Source organism: Staurois parvus, unplaced genomic scaffold (genome assembly GCF_062004578.1).
Source record: "Staurois parvus isolate SC_StPar_1 unplaced genomic scaffold, SC_StPar_1.0 ptg000145l, whole genome shotgun sequence".
Classification (NCBI taxonomy): Eukaryota; Metazoa; Chordata; class Amphibia; order Anura; family Ranidae; genus Staurois; species Staurois parvus.
Genome location: NW_028317941.1, coordinates 15,867,252 through 15,888,246, shown reverse-complemented (window position 1 = coordinate 15,888,246; position 20,995 = coordinate 15,867,252). Strand labels below are relative to the sequence as shown.

The 20,995-nt window shown below is 42.0% G+C and overlaps 1 non-coding gene across 1 annotated transcript; it reads left to right on the top strand.

The window, feature by feature from the left end:
* Positions 1 to 13,884: 13,884 nt before the first annotated feature.
* Positions 13,885 to 14,096, top strand: LOC149464943 (small nucleolar RNA U3). The gene has a single exon (XR_016312288.1). It is a non-coding gene; the product is annotated as a small nucleolar RNA U3 (small nucleolar RNA).
* The last annotated feature ends 6,899 nt before the right edge of the window (positions 14,097 to 20,995 follow it).

Genomic DNA, 20,995 nt, shown 5'->3' with positions numbered 1-20,995 from the left:
GCCGTATTTACAATACAATGTACAGTTTAAGTATGAAGTTAGTTTACCTCTCAACTTCAGGTCTAGTCATCCTGCCTGCTGTGTGTCCAATCACAAAAAGAAACCCCCAGCTGGGTGACCAGGCCTTATATCCCCCCTTCCTTTCTGTACTGTGGCTAATATAATGCTCACTAATTGGACACTGTACCTAGCCAATGTATATTGGGCACAGCCTGTTTGGACGTTCAAAGAAGGCTTCTGTTTACCACTCATGTGAGATGTGCTAAGGGGACAACAAAAGGCCAGAACTTGTATAGTGGAAAACTATATATGTAGAGATGTGCTGGTTGCTTTAAATCTTAAACAGCAGTTGCAAAGCATTTTTTTTTCTTTTCTCTCATTGTGAGTGACAGACAGGAAAAGCAGGACTGTGCTCTGATTGGTGGTTGCTACAGCTGAGAAGGATCCACCCATAGCAGCACTGTTGCAGCTGAACTTATGATTGGCTGTGGAGGAAAGGAGAGAGGGAAAAAAGGAAGAAGAAGCACATGTGGGGAGGCAGACATTTTCAGGGGACCGCATGGAGCAAGGGCTCCTGGTGTGAAGTCACAGAGTCTCACTCTCTGTGCTGCTAGAGCCCATGGGCTGGGCTGGGAGTGTGTAGCAGAGAAATTGTTGCAGGAGGACAGTGTGCAAACTAAGGATTGTCCTGCCTGACACTCAGGATTACAGCCACTCAAGTGCATGTGTCTCTCAAAGTCTGGAGCTGCTGAAAGAGAGAGGATTTCTACTGCTGTCTAATGCTATCTAGAGAACAATCCAGAAACAGTGAGTACTCTGTGATGAAAGGGGATTTTGATATTGCTGCATTTGCTGTTCATCTCTGGAGAATGGTCCTGAGAAAGCCTGCTCTCTAATTCTCAGAGTGACACAGATCTTGGAAAGCCCAAGCTGCTCAGAATTAGCTATTCCTGCTGCTGATTGATGCGCAAACTCTGTCACTGTATATTACTGGTTTGTCTCCTCAAGATTTGTGCTGTGGCTGAAGAGTGTGTTTAGTTCCAAGTCCCCACATAAGCTTGCTGCTCTAAATATACTGAGCAAGTGTCAGTATATCAGAATTTCACCTGTATGGTAAAGATTTGTTGAAGTGTTGTTTTTCTTCTATTGCAATGTTCACTGGAAGATTCTGCGTAAAGGAGACTGTGCTATCCTGCTACCCCTGGATTACAAATACTCTCCCATGCAGAGAGTGAGCGCTCTTCCATTGCTTAAAGGGCCCCAACATTGAGAGACTTTAAGTTTCATCTCACTGGCCAGTGGTTAGGTAGGACATTTCTGCTTTAGATAGTACTGCTATAGCAAATGTCAATAAGCTGCTAAATCTCATTAACAATTATTGTTTCATGTGTCAATGTCACTCTCATATGTCACCCTAGTCAGTGTGATACTAGTCAGTTTTTGGAGTCTTTGGCGAGTGAATTGTGACTTCTTCTTACTAACTGTGTCATGCAAAGTGGTATCTGTGTTTTATGTACATTACCTGTGTTAAATCAGCTAGTTCTTTTTCAGGGTTTGTCGTCTTCAATAAAACCCATAAAAAATATTCTGAGTGTCTGAGTGTTCTGGGTATAATCAGAGGTGTCACCAGATTCAGGTGAGAGCTGAACCTATATATCTAGCCAAGCATCACCCAACATACATAAATATATATACACCAGTATGAAAGCTAGAAAGTTTGATGCTGCAAAACACTCAATGTTATAATTACATGTATATTTTAGTTAGATGGAAATATACAGTATTTAAACCATTATTTACATGCATTAATGGAGATTTCACATAAACTCATTATCTAACAGTCTGCAACTTGTGACCAGTGAAACTAGGCCACACCTAAAATGATTTATGTGTAATCATCTTTAATATTCAGAATTTTGCTGTTACCTTCTGAGTAAAAAAAAAAAAACTCTTTGAAAAGACTCTTTAAATTCTCCATATCTACAGTCCACATTTCTGGATCTCAGTATCTGTAGTCCATAACTTGTGTTGGATGTAATAAGTCTATATTAATAATAAGAGACAACCGAAAAACTGAGGAACTTGTTCCTCAACAGTCCCATAATATTAATATATAATATAACTTTCTTCTGTAACATCCTTCCATGGCGATTTTTCTTTGGTATACGTATGCTTTATTATTTTGGGCACAAAATCTAATAATGGAAAACACCGGTTTCCTGAAGAGTACTTGTAAGACAGATTCATTCAAAGTGATGTTTATCTAGTACTTTTGATTATTATGGACCGTTGTTGGCAATTGCTATAGATGTACTTTGACATACTCATGAGACCCTTTTACATGGCCACATTAACAATTTGTATGGTTGTCACCTTCAGCCAGTTTCTCTGGTTTGAAAACACCCTCTGTCTCCCTCCATTGTCATAAGCCTGCAAGTAATTCCCCACCTTCTGCTGATGCCCACTGTGTGTGTATGACCCTTCACGTCCCCATTGGGGATCTTGTTGCCATCGCAACTCACCACTGTATGCTTTTACTGGAATCTGTGTCCAGTTATACAAACCCTGATGGGCTAAAGCCTTGGCTGGTGCCAAACATTTGCACTGAATTCCGTCCTTGGCTACTGGGTGTAGCTACTGTATGAGCCATGTCTTTAGCAGGCTAAGGAAGAGGCCATACCTTTAGCAGGCTAGGGAAGAGTTCCGAGAGCAGAGTAGGCAGTGTCATGTAAGCAGACAAAATAACCTAATTTCAGAATACAGAGAAGTGTGATGTCACCTGTTACTTGTGGCTTCTCTCTCTCTCTCTCTCTCTCTCCTCTCTCTCTCTCTCGAAATTGCGCTAAAAGGATAGACAGGAAAAAAGAGCAAAAAAAAATAATACAAAAAAGGTACAGATTCAATGCTGACTCAACATAACATTTATCCTACACCTTTCTCATTAACTTGTTAGAGAGCATTGAATCTGTATTTGGTCTCCAAAACAAATTGCAAACTGCATTACAAAGAAAAAAAACATTGCTGTTATATAGTGACTTGGCACAAGCCACTTCTCTCCTTTTAGTGAGTAAACTGATCCATTTTAAACTCACTTTGCAAGGCGAGGACATAAAAAAAAAAAAGTAGAGAGAGGAAAAAACTTTTTTTTAGAGTTTTGGTTCGTCCCGACTGCCATTAATTAACTGCAATTCAGAGGCTTCTCCTTAAAACAAACATAAAAAGTTTGCTATGCTTTAAGGTCTTCTTTTCCAAGTATTTTGCTTAGTCTGGGTCAGGTCTGTATTATCCATTGATGTTCTAGGTATTTTTCCTAAAATACAAAACTCAAAAACCATTAATTACCCCTCTCTCAACCTCTGAGAGGTTCCCGATGACTAAACTAGTAGTGATTGCTTGGAACTAACTTCCAGCAGAGGAAATGAGTCCATTTGGAAGAGAAAAACAAAACAAAAACACAAACATACTAAATCGACAAAATATCATCAAGCTCAAAATAACATCATGTATTTTCCCAGTGTAAGAGTGAATGAAAACTTTATTCACAGGAAAGAAAAGGAAAAATACAATTCTTACATTTTCTGAGTTATTGTGATTAAGATGATATATCTGTGCACAGGTTCATTAGCAGATAAGATTAAAAAAAAAATGTTGGTACCAGTACTGAGCTCATTAGAAAGGGGCAGAACAAAACACACAAAACAAAGTAAATGCATGCGTGTAAAAGTGATCTTATTTCTAATTGATTGCCATCAAACAATGGTGTGTTAACACCCCTGAAAAAAAAAATTTTTGTTTTACACATATAGACAGTTCATATACATCACATAGACACACCCATTTAATTGAAATCATCCATTGACTCAAATACTTTATGGTTTGAGAATGCTTAATATGTGTTTCCTGTAAACAGGAGAAGAAAGGAAAGAAGATAATCTCCATGTTTGTATCCCTAACCTAATATACTTTACCTTTTGGTGGGTATGTGTATTTATGTATATAGATATCTATATGCATACACCTATCTTTATATGTAAAACATCTTTCAGGAACTCCACTGAACCTGAAAAATATAACTTAAAAACAAAAGTTATTACTCTTTTCCTTTAACACACAAAGAAAGTGAACAATACAACATTGTTACATTTGGTTATTGACATTCACACTTTCCTCCGGTGAAAATAAAATACTCAGACCATAGACATGTGAATATCTGGCATTTCATCCGCTGTTTCCACATTGCTTGTATTCAAGTTTTGTTCCCAGTAAGGTGGAGTCCTATCAGACAACATAGATATGTTGGGACTCCCTCCTGTATTTTCTGTTTGAATGGGACAGACTGTTTTTTGTAGAACCTTGACCATTTGGCCAAATTATTATTTTTTTTTTTTTATTGCATTCATTTCTTTCCTGCACTATACCTCCTCTGCATGGCATGCTTCATATTTTACCTTGAGAGCCTGTTGTGATATTTCTATCATTTTATTGCTATTTTCCCAATTACGAATATTAGACTTCAGTAGTTCAATCTCTGTTTTAAGAGCACTAATTATGGCCTTTAATTCAAGCTCATTTTAGAACAGATCTTCTGTGCTGTAATCTTAAATCACTTTCTACAGCCAAAGTGAAACCTGATGCTATTTGCCTATGAATGTTAACTGGGGGCCATGTCTATTGATCTTATCTTTGGGGACATTGTAATTGTAATGGTGCCTCTTTTTGTTTGAAAAGGTGGCCAATTATCTTGCATTGTAACTTGCTAAACAGTTATTGCTTGTATTCTCAGGATATTCTTTGGGTTTTAATGACTTGGACCTTCTGAATACATAGAAATACTTGTGCATACAGTCCATAATTTATGTATATGAGTCTTTAAGGGGATTCATGAAAAATCCACATTTCATTTTAAATTTAGGATGGGCAATAGATATTAGAAGGGCTTTGTACTCTGTGTCCTCTCTGTGTCTGTTTCTCCCTTTGCCTAAATGGTAGGCTGACCATCAGGGGCGGACTGACCATTTGGAAACTCGGGCACTGCCCGAGGGTCCGGGGTCAGTAGGGGGCCCCATGAGATGCTCCTGGTACCTTTTTTCATAGGCTTTTTTGAGTTTGGGCAAGGACACGGGCCCTATGATCCCCTATTGCCCGGGGGCCCTATGAGTTGTCAGTCCACCCCTGCTGACCATAGCATGTTTGCGTAACAAAGTGGGTTCTCATTTTCCTGCTTTTTAAGCCTATGTCAAAGGGATGTAATACTTTTAGCACTTCATCTACAGTTTCACTGTAATTTTCTCTTCCTTCTTTAACATGGTTTGGCAAGCAAAGCCATGTGTTCACTTCAACTGTTAAGCAAGATTTTTATCTGGTCAATTGAGTTGGTAACTCCTAGTAATTTACATTGTTGCAAGACATTGTCTGCATGAAATGCTATGTGTACTCCTGGCAATAGTTTGCCAATATTAGCTACAAGTGGCACACTTTCTAAAGACTGCATGTGCTCACTAGCCATCTTTTGTGCTATGCTGGCAATTCCTGTTGATCTGCATACACACACACCCTTCATAAAATGCAAGAAAAATCTTTAAAAAAGTAGATTGTATCTTTGTGCATAGAAATTGATTACAAACTGCACCATCCAGCTATTTGTTATAGCACATGTCTGTATCAAGCATATAGAGCACCCAATGTTCCTTCTTAGCATTCAAATGAAAGCCCTTTTATTAGTGTGCTTTTGTAGATATTGCAACCCTTTAAAATATTGCTGAAAGAGACCACCAAATTTGTGTCCCTTCGTGGTCGCCATCTGTTGACTAAGTTACATGTATTTGTGAATACACCCCAATCCTTGTAGGAGTATTTACATATAACCAGCTAGATCTGAGAGTTCCTACACAAAAGAGGTAGTTCCATCTGCAATATACATTTATTGATAGAGTTATATAATATATACAAATTACATGCTAAACAGTATTTAGATTACAATGTACAGTTTAAGTATGAAGTTAGTTTACCTCTCAACTTCAGGTTTAGTCATCCTGCCTGCTGTGTGTGTCCTATCACAAAAAAAACCCGAGCTGGGTGACCAGGCCTTATATGCCCCCCTGCTTTCTGTACTGTGGCTAATATAATGCTCACTAATTGGACACTGTACCTAGCCAATGTATATTGGGCATAGCCTGACTGGAAGTTCAAAGAAGGCTGCTGTTTACCACTCATGTGAGATGTGCTAAGGGGACAACAAAAGGCCAGAACTTGTATAGTGGAAAGCCCTATATTTATTTACACCAGTATGGAAGCTAGAAAGTTTGATGCTGCAAAACACTCAATGGTTTAAATACTGTATATTTCCATCTAAGTAAAATATACTTGTAATTATAACATTATTTACATCCATTAATGGAGGTTTCACATAAACTCATTATCTAACAGAGGTCTTTAGCTATTGACTCTGCAGACAGTTGGCGACTTCTGCGCACTGTGCGCTTCAGCATGCGCTGACCCCGCTCTGTCATTTTACGTGGCCTAACACTTTGTGGCAGAGTTGCTTTTGTTCCCAGTTGCTTCCACTTTGTTATAATACCACTAACTGTTCACCATGGAATATTTAGTAGCAAGGAAATTTCATGGATGGACTAATTGCACAGGTGACAACCTACCATGGTACCAAGCTTGAATTCACTGAACTCCTGAGAGTGACCCATTCTTTTACAAATGTCTGTCGAAGCAGTCTGCATGCCTAGATACTTAATTTTATACACTTGTGGCCATGGATGTGATTGCAACACCTAAATCCAATGATTTGGAGGGGTGTCCCAATACTTTAAACACTATAGTGTATATTTGCAAGCATACTTCCAGTAATACCAATACACCATCACTCACATTTGCCAGAATATCGATGGCCTTATCACTGCAGCTGGGATGTCATTTTAGAATAGGGTTTCTACCTCAACCCTTTAAAACCGAACACATTATTTACACAGGTCCTGTGCTAATTTATTGCAGATAAGGCACTAGGTGAGTTTAATTACCACCTTAATCAGCCACAGAACCTGTGTAATTGATATGTGTTCAGTTTTAAAGGGATGAGGTGGCAACCCTATTTTAGCAACCTGCACTCGGCAGTACAAGCTGAAGACCTGACTGTGCTGTCTGAATCACAAGTTATTACTTTAAGTAGGCAGATAACAGGTATAAAGTTATATGTGCAAAAGGAAAATTATTTACTATGTGAAAAAGAAGCTAATGTGTTTGAAAAGTATACAATGTAAGCTATTGAGAGAGATATAACAATTTTGCCTTAAAGGGGAGCTCCACCCAAAAGGAGAAGTTCTGCTTTAACAATTTGTCCCCCCATTCCCTGTTAAGGATTGGCACCTTTGGAAAGCAGGTACCTGATTTTGACAGGTACCTGCTTCCGTTTTGACCTCCTAGGTGATCTGATGCAGAAGTTCACCTCCACCCCACTTATATCTGCAAATGTGTGCAACTAAACTGTTGGCGCTATATAAATCCTGTATAATAATAACTAAACCCTCTGTTTTTAATGTGAATGGTTAGACAAGGTTAATTTGGTTATTTTTCTGGACAGCTGGTAAGTGTCCTGGGAAATATTCTGTTTTTAATAATGCACTTCTGTGTGCTGTGAGCAAGTCCAAACCAGTCCAAAAAACTATTTGTGCTGGATATACTGTATATACAGTTCTAGATGAAGTGAATGGTGAGCTCAGACTTCCATTAGCTCTTATGTGACCGCACTGGTGAATCCACACATGCTCCTCCTCTACAACTGCACTCACCACAGTTATTTGACCAGTTTAGATATTTGTCATTTAAAAACAAATAATGTCACTTAAGATATGAAATTTGGTGCTGCTGGTAAAATTAAATGATTTTTGGTAAAATATTTACAAATGAAACGAAGGCCAATTTTAAAACTGTGTGTGTTCTTCAATGCTTATTCTATATACATATCGTGAGCTGGGGATGGCAGCCACCACATAAGCTTACTGGGGTAAGCAGTCTCTCAGGCACAGATACCAAATCCAATGAGTTGGTGCCAAGCAGTGCAGTGTTTATTGGTGGTATTTACAAGAATATTCAAAGGTTCTGTACAGTGGTTCAGAAAATGAACAAGGCAAAATAAAATACCAAAACAAAAGCCTAGCCATATCCCGGCCCTAACTACACAAAAATACAGGACCTAACTAACAGGCTGAGAAAGCTTACTGCTGGTCAGCCTCCGCATATACAGCTTGTTAGCTTTTTACCAACCGTTCTCTCTAAGTCAGGACTAGTCTGATCCCCAAGCTGAGAGCTCTGGCTACAGGTTCCAAGTGAGATTAAATTGCTAGTGGAGAGGAGTAAATCCTGCACTGGACCATTGTTCAGAAATCCCTAAATGTATATGAGAGGAACATTGAAGACCCATAAACACCAAACAGGAATTTTCCAGGCTCCCTCTGGGATGCTCTGCTACAATATATATGTAGCACCCCTCCAGATAGCCAGGGAAAGCTAGTTATTTTTTTTTCTTTTTTCAGTTAAAAAGGCTGAGTAGCAGCCTGGGGAAATAGTCAGCAGGGTCAAATTTGGGTCAGGGCTGAGAGGCTCTGCAGGCCAGTTCCCTGATACCTTCCCCTGCTCTAGAATCTTAGAGAAGATTCTAGAATCAGTGGGCGCGAGTGAGGAGTGGCTGGCCTATACACTTAGGGGACTTTGGCCAATCCCCAAGCAGGAGGCTTGGCATGGGGCCAGGGCAGCCTTTAAGTGTGACTGAACCTGCTCAGCAGCAGGAGAGTTTGGGTGGAAGATGTGAGGCAGGCTGAGATGGAGCCTGGGAGGGGGCCTAGTGGGAAGAGGCCTACCTACAGACAGGGACCTGGACACGAGGATCACTCAGCCTCACCAGTCCCTGGAAGACTACCTGTAGAGCCAGGAAAGGGGCCAACCCAGAAGAAGGCCTGAAGGCAGCCACCTACCTAAACCAGCTCACAGGAAAGGGATTGAGTGAGTAATCCTACACCCCCTAGGCCAGTTAGGAGAAAGGAGCACTCTGGTGAGAAAAATGATTAGCTCCTTACCCGGGACTGGTGGCAGGCACTGGATCCCCTTGCCCAGGGATTCCTCCAGACAACTGGGTAAAGAAGAGGATTTATCCGGGGTCCACATGTTTTACATGTTTTGGTAAGATTCCCCTACACTTATTATTATTATTATTATTATTATTATTATACAGTATTTATAAAGCGCCAATAGTTTGCTCAGCGCTGTACATTACAAAGGGAGACAGAACATGTGACAGAACAATACCAATACAATGCAAAACATGAGGGGATCAAGGGCCCTGCTCTTTCGAGCTTACAATCTAGGAGGGAGGGGGTGGTGGCACAGGAGGAGATAGCTGTGGGGGATGGAGTGGTAGGAAGAGTGGAGGAGGGAGGCAAGTTAGCAGGGGGTGGGGTAGGCTTCCCTGAAGAGATGGGTTTTCAGGGTGCGCCTAAAGGAGAGGAGAGTAGGTGATAATCTGATGGGTTGGGGCAGGGAGTTCCAGAGGATGGGTGACACCCTGGAGAAGTCCTGGAGGCGGGCATGGGAGGAGGAGACCAGGGAACTAGAGAGAAGGAGGTCTTGTGAGGAGCGGAGTGTGCGTGCTGGGCGGTACTTGGATATTAGGTCAGTGATGTAGTTCGGGGCAGTATGGTGGACAGCTTTGTACGTCAGCGTTAGGATTTTGAATTTGATCCGTTGCGCAATCGGAAGCCAGTGGAGGGATTGGCAGAGGGGGGTGGCGGAGACAGAGCGGTTGGAAAGGTGAATGAGTCTGGCATCCGTGTTCAGGATGGACTGAAGAGGGGATAGCCAGCGGCGAGGCAGGCCAGTGAGGAGGGAGTTACAGTAGTCGAGTCGTGATATGATGAGGGAGTGGATGAGCTGTTTAGTGGTTTCTGGGGTTAGGAACGTGCGGATTTTGGCGATGTGCGGAGGTGGAGTCTGCACGAGTTTGTTAAAGATTGGACTTGGGGCTGGAAGGATAGGTTGGAGTCCAGAATGACACCCAGTACTCTGGCCTGCAGGGCGGGTTTGATGGTAGCGTTGTTGGATGTGACGGAGAAATCAATGGGGGGTGGTGTCCGGGCTGGGGGGAAGACAAGAAACTCGGTTTTGGAGAGGTTCAATTTAAGGAAGTGGAGCGACATCCAGTCTGATATGTCGCTCAGTAGGTGTGTGATTCGGGCTGAGACCAAGGGGGTGAGGTGGTGGGTTGAGAGATAGATTTGTGTGTCGTCGGCATAGAGGTGGTAGTTGAAGCCGTGAGAGTGTATGCCTTGGCCAAGGGAGGAGGTATAGATGGAGAAGAGAAGGGGCCCGAGGACAGAGCCTTGAGGGACCCCAACAGAGAGGGGGAGTGAGGGGGAGGTGGTAGCATTATAGGTAACGCTGAAAGAGCGTTGTGACAGGTAGGATGAGATCCAGGAGAGAGCAGAATCTCTGAGGCCGAGGGAGTGTAGTTTTTTGAGGAGGAGGGGGTGGTCGACTGTGTCGAAGGCCGCAGAAAGGTCAAGGAGTAGGAGCACTGAATAGTGTCCATTAGCTTTGGCGGTTAGCAGGTCGTTGGAGAGTTTGAGTAAGGCAGTTTCGGTGGAGTGTAGGGGACGGAAGCCGGACTGTAGGGGATCGAGGAGGTTGTTGTCGTTGAGGTGAGAGCATAGGCGGGTGTAGACTAGGCGCTCGAGGAGTTTAGATGTAAATGGGAGCAGGGAGATGGGTCTGAGGTTTGTTCGGGTCATTGGGGTCCAGGGAGGGCTTTTTAAGTATGGGGGTGATGTGTGCATGTTTCAGAGGGGAGGGGAAAGTGCCTGAGGAGAGGGAGAGATTGAAGATGTGGGTGAGGGAGCGTAGGATGGAGGAGGAGGAAGGTCGTAGGAGTTGTGAGGGGATAGGGTCGAGGGGGCAGGTGGTGAGGCGGGCATCAGAGAGGGTCTTGGAGACTTCCTCGATGGTAGTAAGGTCAAAGGTGTGGAGTGTTGGGGGAGCTTCAGTATGAGGAATGTAGGGTGGGGTGGAAGAGGAGGTCAGAGCAGTGGTGGGGCCGTGGGAGAGGGGTGATGAGGGGGTAGCTGAGTGAGGGTGAAGGGGGTTGGAGAGAGTTTGAGCAGCGACGAAGTCCCTGCGGGTTATGTCGAGGGGGAGGGGGGATAAGGGGGTAGCTGTGTGAGAGGGGACAGGTTGAGAGGGCGTGTGAGTTGCGGCAATGTCCTTGCGAATTGTGTCAATTTTGTTTTTGAAGTGATTGGCAATCTCAAGGGCAGTGAGTGAGGTGCTGGGTGGAGGTGGGGGTGGAGAGAGTAGAGAGTTGAAGGCAGAGAAGAGTCGGCGAGGATTGGAGGAGAGGGCCTTGATGAGGGTCAAGAAGTAGGCCTGTTTGGCAGCATGGAGGGAGGAGGTGTAGGTGCGGAAGGCAGATTTGTAGCGGGTGAAGGCTTGTTTGGATTTGGTTTTGCGCCATAGTCGCTCTAGGGCACGACTTTGTCGTTTGAGGGTTTTGGTGTGATCAGTCTGCCAGGGCTGGAGCGGTCGGGGTCTGGTGTTGCGTGTGGTTAAAGGCGCTAGTGAGTCAAGGGCTGTTGAGAGCGCATTGTTGTAGGCGGTCAAAGCCAAGTCGGGGCAGGACAGGGGGAGGATGCGGTCGTGGAGTTGATCAGCTGCAGAGTGGAGGGAGGCAGGGTTAAGGTTGCGGAGGTTACGGCTGGTAGTAGTGTGACATTTGGAGGGGTAGGCGTTGGAGGACGAGGAGATAGAGAAGGTGATCAGGTTGTGGTCAGAGAGAGGGAAGGGGGTGTTAGTGAGGTTGTGGGGAGCGCATCGGTTGGAGAAGACAAGATCAAGGATATTTCCGTCGGAGTGGGTGGTGGATTGTATGCACTGTGCAAGTGCAAAGGAGGAGGTTAGGTGGAGGAGACGGGCTGTGTCCGGGTTGTCGAGGTTGACAGGGATGTTAAAATCCCCAAGAATTATGGTGGGTAGCTCAGAGGAGAGGAAGAAGGGTAGCCAGGAGGAGAAGTCATCCAGGAAGCGGGGTATGGATCCAGGAGGCCGGTATATCACCGCAATCTTCAGGGGGGTTGGGGAGAATAGTCGGACGCAGTGGGCCTCGAAGGAGGAGAAGGATAGGGAGGGGGGGTTTGGGAGGACTCGGAAGGTGCTCTGCGGTGACAGGAGCAGACCAACCCCACCACCTTTACGACCGTTAGGCCTGGGTGAGTGGGTCCAGGTGAGACCTCCATAGGAGAGTGCAGCAGGGGAGGTAGAGTCAGTGGGCTGGATCCAGGTTTCCGTGATCGCCAGGAGGTTGAGGGAGCGGGAAACAAAGAGGTCGTGGATGGCGGTAAGCTTGTTGCACACCGAACGGGCGTTCAGGAGTGCACATGAAAACGGGGGGGGGAGATTTTAGGGAGCAGGGAGACAGATACTAAGTTGCGGGGGTTGCAGTAGGACGTGGAAGTGGGAGGGTGTTGAGCGGGTGAGGGAGGTGGAGGGCCAGGATTTGGGGAGATGTCCCCCGCGGCTAGGAGGAGGAGAAGGGTGAGAAAGGTGGCATGGGAGCGGGATGTGCAGGAGCGTGAGAAACTCCTAGTGGAGGTGTTGGGGTCAGTGGGAGAGTGGAGTAATAGGAGGAGGTGGTGGGTGCCATAGAGGGGTGAGGGAAGCAGTGAGGACACGATATACAAATGTTTGGGAGGGGCAGAGGGATATAGTGAATGGAATTTGGGAACGGAGGAGAGGAAAATGAGAAGGAGGAGTGGAAGAGGCATTTTGGGGAGGTGAAGAGAGCAGTAGTAGGGAGATGATAGCAGTGAGGGGGAGATGTACAGGTTGTGGGGTGGAGCAGAGGGGTAGAGAAATGAGATTTGGGAACACCACACTTATGGTGGTTGTGTTCTATGGTGTTTGGAGACATGGTGACGCATAAGGATTCCGTTGTTACGGTGCATAAACATCAATAGGACTTTTATTTTGAACTTTTCACATTGAAGATTTGGATACCATTATATATTTCCTATACACTGTTTCTTTAGTCAAATGTTTCAATATTTATATGGGATTAGATTTATGGCACTTTATTTAGCATGGCAATTTATGTATTTATAAAATTATACATTTTAAAAAACACTGACACTTACAGTAAGACCTATGCACCACTGCAGAAACCATTGGCATTAACGTGAGCACAGACTTGCACAGCCATTCACTCAGTTGCTCATGGCATTTTCAGCTCCCCAAATGTTAGAAAATGTCAGCTATATGCATGAGGCCTAACCAGTTCCAAAAAGAACTGCTGACAGCACAGCACATAACGGGACTTCAACTATCAAACTGATGTTCAACCGAAAGAAAGGACTTTAGGATGTATGAGGTACTATTAGGTCCTAAACATGACATAGCCCAACTCCAGAAAACCTTAGAAAACTTTTTTTTTTTTGGATGTGTGGAAGGGTTAGAACCTTCCACTGGTTTATAATTGCATATGTCCACATTGAGGATATTTCCTTTAACCTTAAGTCTTTGTGACATGGGTTCACCTTATGTCACAATTAAACCTGAGAGAAGTTCTAACTTGCTTGAATATGAAATATTGACAGAAAAGGATTTAGTAGGTTGAAGGATGTGAACTCTTTCTTAATCTAATACTGTGGCCTTCAAGTATCTCCAGCCCAGGGTTACTAATGGGGAAAAAGAATGTAAAAACAGCATAAAAATGGAAATGCAAGCAGGGGGCCCCCTATAGTGAAAGTTTACATTGCAGGTTGACAAACATGTTCACCATTTGTTGAAGGAATAGAAATAGAACCTAAGGTGTTTCAGAAATCTTTGACTTGTCATGCCAGGATTATACTTTCAGGGATCATTTCTGTAGGTTTTGAAGGGAGAAATATGCTCAAAAGTGTCCAAACTTGCCCTCCACGATGAGGAATTTTAGGGTTTTCCTCTCATTAGGACTCCTGTTGACAGTGCTTCTCCATGCAGGTGTTGCCACCTTTGGATGACTTGGTCATCTTTCTAGATGAGAAGATGGCAGGAAGTTCATTCAGAGTGGTTCTTTCAGTGCTTTGTAGGAAAACTACAAAAAACTAAAAAAAACTAAGTCTTTTGTTTGCAAGACAGCTGAGAGTCCAAGCTTGTGTTTTGCGCCAAAGTGTAAACCAGGCCTTTTTTATACCAATTGCTAAGATGGAATGGTCAAAACAAATTGGCACAATTATTGTTTATGCAAGAAAAAAAGAATTGGGTGGATTATTTATAGGGCAAGAGGCAGTCGCCTGCCAATGTTTCTTCTTTTTCTCATGCTTTTGGAAGAAATGCCAAATGGAAACAATGCTCATGGAACCCAAGGAAAGATGCTGGGGCTTTCAATGTTAGAAAGACCAAGAAAACATTGTCCACACTGAGAAACCAAAGGAAACTTTCCAGAGCATTATGTTTTTAAAAGAGGTGAAAACAAAAATACCCCATCTGCGTTGCAGTCTTGCCTGATAACAAAATATATTTACAGCCCATCTAAGAGATAAATATAAGAATGCCATTATTCTTTAGAACATGGTTATCTAAAGTTCCAAACAGGCCAACGACCTCTAAAGGTCAAAATGTGAACTACAATGTTCGTATATAATGCAATAATTCATTTAATCCATACTTGTCAAAAATGCCATTCTGTTATTCTGGATAATCCATAATTATCTGGCCAATCTTATATAACAAATATAAAAAGGGTAATTTTCCTGATCTATACTAAACAAATGCATTATATACTATGCTAAAAATAACTGCCACATTGGATGAAAAAAAGTTGACTAAATTATAGAAATCATAAAAAACATTATTACCCCAAAACAACTTAGATGGAAGTCTATAGGTAATACAGCTATTAATGAAAGCATCTATGTCCCATTCAATATTTGGAGCACAGGGTCTATCCATTTTCAAGTTGTAAATACATTTTGTCTCTGAACAAGAAATTTCCCTCCTTGCATTGTTCCCCCTCTAGCGTGAAATGTGTTTGTCTATTGCAACAAACCTAGTCCCCTCAGGGTTCTTGTTGTGGTATGAGGCATAATGTTTGGACACATGTCCTTTATGCCTTTTCCTGATGTTACATGTTCATTTAAACGTATGGGTAAATCCCTGGCAGTATGACCTTCATATTGCTTGCCACATGGACAAGTCAACATGTAAACCACATTTTTAGTGCTAAAGGTGATAAATGATCAAATATTATAAAGCTTAGATGCTTCAGCAGACTGAAATGTAAGAACCTTATGTTCTTATTCTACATACGTTACATCTTCTACATGGATGGAAAACTTTTGTATCCTGAAAGAAAGTTGGACAGAAAGTTGGAACTCCCAACACTCGGTTATTTCTCAATACTGGCCAATGTTTTTTATTGATCTATTCAACCTTTTAATGCTGCTCGGAAAATCGATGATAAATCCAAATTGTTTGCATCTGTGGATTGTTTCTCTTTTTCAACCAACAACAAGCTTCTATCTTGTTCCTCTACTTGGGAGGATGATCCTATCTAACGCATCATTCATATAGCCTTTTTCTAGAAACCTAGATTTGAAAAAAAAACTGGCCTGGTTGTGATAATCTTCAAGATGTGTACAGTTGCGTCTAAGTTACAAAAATTTATTTTTCGGAATTGAGGCTAGCCAAGAGGGGTGAAGACAGCTACCCATAGGTACGAGGTCATTCCTATATATAGTCTTAAAGAAAGTCGATGCAACAATAAACCCATTTTGAAGAACAATCCTTAGATCTAAGAAATGTACTTCTTAATCACTAGCTTTGAAACTAAGAGCTATAGCCCTTTGGTTGTCATTTTACAAATCCATGTAAGTTTTTAATGAGTCCTGATCGCCGTCCCAAATAAGGATGACATCATCTATATAGCATTTCCAAAGTACTAGCTCTGGTCTTTTTTTTTTTTCTACATGATGTCCTCCTCCCACTTGGCCATGAAAGGGTTGGCCATACTAGGAGCAAATTTCTTCTCCTCTTCAAAATGATTTTTTTTCATTACCAGTAAATCCGAGTCCCTATATAAGAAGTGTTCAAATGCATCTAAACCTAACTCATGAGATATAATTGTTTATAGTGAGGCCACATCTGCTGAGGCCATTATGTAACATAGCTGCTACTTTACATCCTTCAATACATTGATAGTATGTCTAATATCCTTTAATCCTGTATCTTTTATCCTCTCTCTACTTGTAGCTTTGACTCACTGCCCTGCTCATCTTCCTCACTCTCAATTAGCAACTCCCAAATCCCAAACTTTGGCTGCCAAGTAATTACAAGCTAAAAGCCCCTGACCAACGAATGAGTGTATCTTAATTCAGGACCCTGCTGAAATACTTGCCCACCAAGGCTTACTTTGAATTGCTGGTCTTCAGAGTCACATCCTTACAAAACAAAATCAGAATTTTGATGATCTTCTCACATCAAACAATGCTGAATACTGCCTCAAATCCCGGAAGACCAAAACGTGAAAAATACTACTCAGATTAACTAGTTGCCGACCGCAGATAGCCGAATGACGGCTGCACTGTGGCCGGCCAGTTCTGGGTGGACGTCATATGACGGCCTCCCAGAACGCGCTCTCCTGCGTGCCCCAGGGGGCGCGCACCCGGCGATCTCCGTGATCGCTGTGTCCTACGGACACAGCTGATCACGTGATGTGGTAAAAGGCCAATCACGGCGGCCTTTTACCACGTGATCAGCGGTGTCCAATGACACGCTGATCACAGGGAAATGCAAGTGCCGGTTCTCGGCTGCACTTTCCTCACACTGTCAGATCGTGAGGAAAGTACTGCCGAGAACAGGCAGTTGTCAGAGCGGGGATCGGCACCGATCACCAGTGCTGCCTATCAGTGCCGCCTATCCGTGCCACCTCATTAGTGCTGCCTATCAGTGCCGCCTATCAGTGCCCATCAGTGCTGCCTCATCAACGCACATCAGTGAAGGAGAAAAATTACCTGTTTGAAAAATTTTATAATAGAAACAAAGAAACTTTTTTTTTTTTTCAAATTTTTTGCAGTTTTTTTATTTATAGCGCAAAAAGGAAAGCGCCCAGTGGCGATTAAATACCACCAAAAGAAAGCTCTATTTGTGAGAAAAAAATGATCAAAATTTCATATGGGTACAATGTTGCATGACCGCGCAATTGTCAATCAAAGTGCGGCAGCGCTGAAAGCTGAAAATTGGCCTGGTAAATAAGGGGGTATAAGTGCCTGGTAGGCAAGTGGTTAAAGATCTCACAGAGGCAACCTGTAATTGTAACTTAAAGTGGTTATAAACCCTTCCCTATACCCAGTAAAGTGACTAGCTTTAGGTGATTCACAGAGGTGAAACAAATCCTCTTACATAAGTTGTACATGTGCATCTGCAGTCATTTGTCCTGTACATCCTTGTAAAACTCTGTGAAAAAGCCTTTTAATCTCTTGACAATTTTCGGCAACAAGTGTAACTTATACAATATGTTCCTTTAATTATAACTTATTTTATATTCTGTTTGAATAAAAATTGTGACGTATTTTATACATTTAAATCTTTATTATTGCCTTGTTCTATCTATCTATCTACATATATACAGTGGGGATCGAAAGTTTGGGCACCCCAGCTAAAAAATTGTATTAATGTGCATAAAGAAGCCAAGGAAAGATGGAAAAATCTCCAAAAGGCATCAAATTACAGATTAGACATTCTTATAATATGTCAACAAAAGTTAGATTTTTATTTCCTTCATTTACACTTTCAAAATAACAGAAAACAAAAAAAATGGCGTCTGCAAAAGTTTGGGCACCCTGCAGAATTTATAGCATGCACTGCCCCCTTTGCAAAGCTGAGACCTGCCAGTGTCATGGATTGTTCTCAATCATCGTCTGGGAAGACCAGGTGATGTCAATCTCAAAGGTTTTAAATGCCCAGACTCATCTGACCTTGCCCCAACAATCAGCACCATGGGTTCTTCTAAGCAGTTGTCTAGAAAACTGAAACTGAAAATAGTTGACGCTCACAAAGCTGGAGAAGGCTATAAGAAGATAGCAAAGCGTTTTCAGATGTCAATATCCTCTGTTCGGAATGTAATTAAGAAATGGCAGTCATCATGAACAGTGGAAGTTAAAATAACATCTGGAAGACCAAGAAAAATATCAGACAGAACAGCTCGCAGGATTGTGAGAAAAACAATTCAAAACCCACGTTTGACTGCACGATCCCTCCAGAAAGATCTGGCAGACACTGGAGTTGTGGTACACTATTCCACTATAAAGAGATACTTGTACAAATATGGTCTTCATGGAAGAGTCATCAGAAGAAAACCTCTTCTATGTCCTCACCACAAAAATCATCGTTTGAACTTTGCAAATGAACATATAGACAAGCCTGATGCATTTTGGAAACAAGTTCTGTGGACCGATGAGGTTAAAATTGAACCTTTTGGCCGGAATGAGCAAAGGTACGTTTGGAGAAGAAGGGGCACAGAATTTAATGAAAAGAACCTCTGTCCAACTGTTAAGCATGGGGTTGGATCAATCATGCTTTGGGGTTGTGTTGTAGCCAGTGGCACAGGGAACATCTCATGAGTAGAAGGAAAAATGGATTCAATAAAATTTCAGCAAATTTTGGATGGTAACTTAATGCCATCTGTGAAAAAGCTGAAGTTAAAGAGAGGATGGCTTCTACAAATGGATAATGATCCTAAACACACCTCGAAATCCACGGGGGATTACATCAAGAGGCGTAAACTGAAGGTTTTGCCATGGCCTTCACAATCTCCTGACCTCAACATAATTGAAAATCTATGGATAGACCTTAAAAGAGCAGTGCGTGACAGGCAGCCCAGAAATCTCAAAGAACTGGAAGACTTTTGTAAGGAAGAATGGGCAAAGATACCTCAAACAAGAATTGAAAGACTCTTGGCTGGCTCCAAAAAGCGTTTACAAGCTGTGATACTTGCCAAAGGGGGCAGTACAAGATATTAACTCTGCAGGGTGCCCAAACTTTTGGAGACGCCATTTTTTTGTTTTCTGTTATTTTGAAAGTGTAAATGATGGAAATAAAATCTAACTTTTGTTGACATATTATAAGAATGTCTAATCTGTAATTTGATGCCTTTTGGAGATTTTTCCATCTTTCCTTGGCTTCTTTATGCACATTAATACAAATGTTTAGCTGGGGTGCCCAAACTTTCGATCCCCACTGTATATACATACACAGTTGTGTTCAAAATAATAGCAGTGTGTTTGAAAAAAGTGAATAAAGCTCAAAATCCCTCTAATAGCTTTTATTTCCATACACACAAATGCATTGGAAACACTACACATTCTATTCCAAATCAAAACATGAAGAAAAATATATCAAATTTGTGTTGTAAAAAAAATTGAAGAAATGTGAATATTAGACTGTTCAAAAAAATAGTGTTTTGTATTCTTCTTTACAAACTCAAACATTCACTATATAAACTGAAAAATGTTTGAAGATTTTGCTTTCCTTTGAATCACTTAATATTTAGTTGTATAAGCACTGTTTGAGAACTGCTGTACATCTGTGTTGCATGGAGTCAACCAACTTCTGCCACCTGTGAACAGGTATTCCAGCCCAGGATGATTGGACTACATTCCACAGTTCTTCTCTAGTTCTTGGTTTTGCCTCAGAAACTGCATTTTTGATGTCCCCCCACAAGTTTTCTATTGGATTAAGATCCGGGGATTGGGCTGGCCACTCCAGAACGTCAATCTTGTTGGTCTGGAACCAAGATGTTGCACGTGTACTGGTGTGTTTGGGGTCGTTGTCTTGTTGGAACACCCATTTCAAGGGCATTTCCTCTTCAGCATAAGGCAGCATGACCTCTTCAAGTATTCGGATGTATTCAAACTGATCCATGATCCCTGGTATGCGATAAATAGGCCCAACACCATAGTATGAGAAACATCCCCATATCACGATGCTTGCACAACCATGCTTCACTGTCTTCACAGTGTACTGTGGCTTGAATTCAGTGTTTGGGGGTCGTCTGACAAACTGTCTCCGGCCACTAGACCCAAAAAGAACAATCTTACTTTCATCAGTCCACAAAATGTTGCGCCATTTCTCTTTAGGCCAGTCAATGTGCTCTTTGGCAAATTGTAACCTCTTCAGCACGTCTTTTTTTCAACAGTGGGACTTTGCGGGGGCTTCTTGCAGATAGCTTGGCTTCACATAGGCGTCTTCTAATTGTAACAGTACTCGCAGGAAACTTTAGACCTTCTTTGATCTTCCTGGAGCTGATTGTTGGCTGAGTCCTTGCCATTTTGGCTATTCTTCTATCCATTCGAATGGTAGTTTTTCGCTTTCTTTCACGTCTTTCAGGTTTTGGTTGCCATTTTAAAGCATTTGCGATCATTTTAGCTGAGCAGCCTATTATTTTCTGCACTTCTTTATATGTTTTCCCCTCTCCAATCAACTTTTTAATCAAGGTACACTGTTCTGAACAATGTGTGGAACAACTCATTATCCTCAATTTCAGAGAGAAATGCACTGTAACCAGCATGTACAACATTTGCTGCCTTCCTTCCATAAATAAGGGCAATAATTGCCACCTGTTTTTCAAAGAATGAATGACCTCACTAATAGAACTCCACACTTCTATTATTTTGAACATGCCCCTTTCAATTAGTGATTCAATTACACAGAATCAGCAGCATGCATGTCATGACTGTTGGGTCTGTTGGATTTCTATTACTCTTCTACACCTGCTAGTAAATTATTTGCCATCTAGAAATATAATTTCTACCAAAAACAGTGATTGATCGGGTTAGTGATGTCTGACTGCTATTATTTTGAACACAACTGTATGTGTGTGTGTATTTTATATATATATATATATATATATATATATCTATTACACACACTGATAGGTCATCCTAGATTTCCCTGTCCTTCTCTTCTTTTTGCA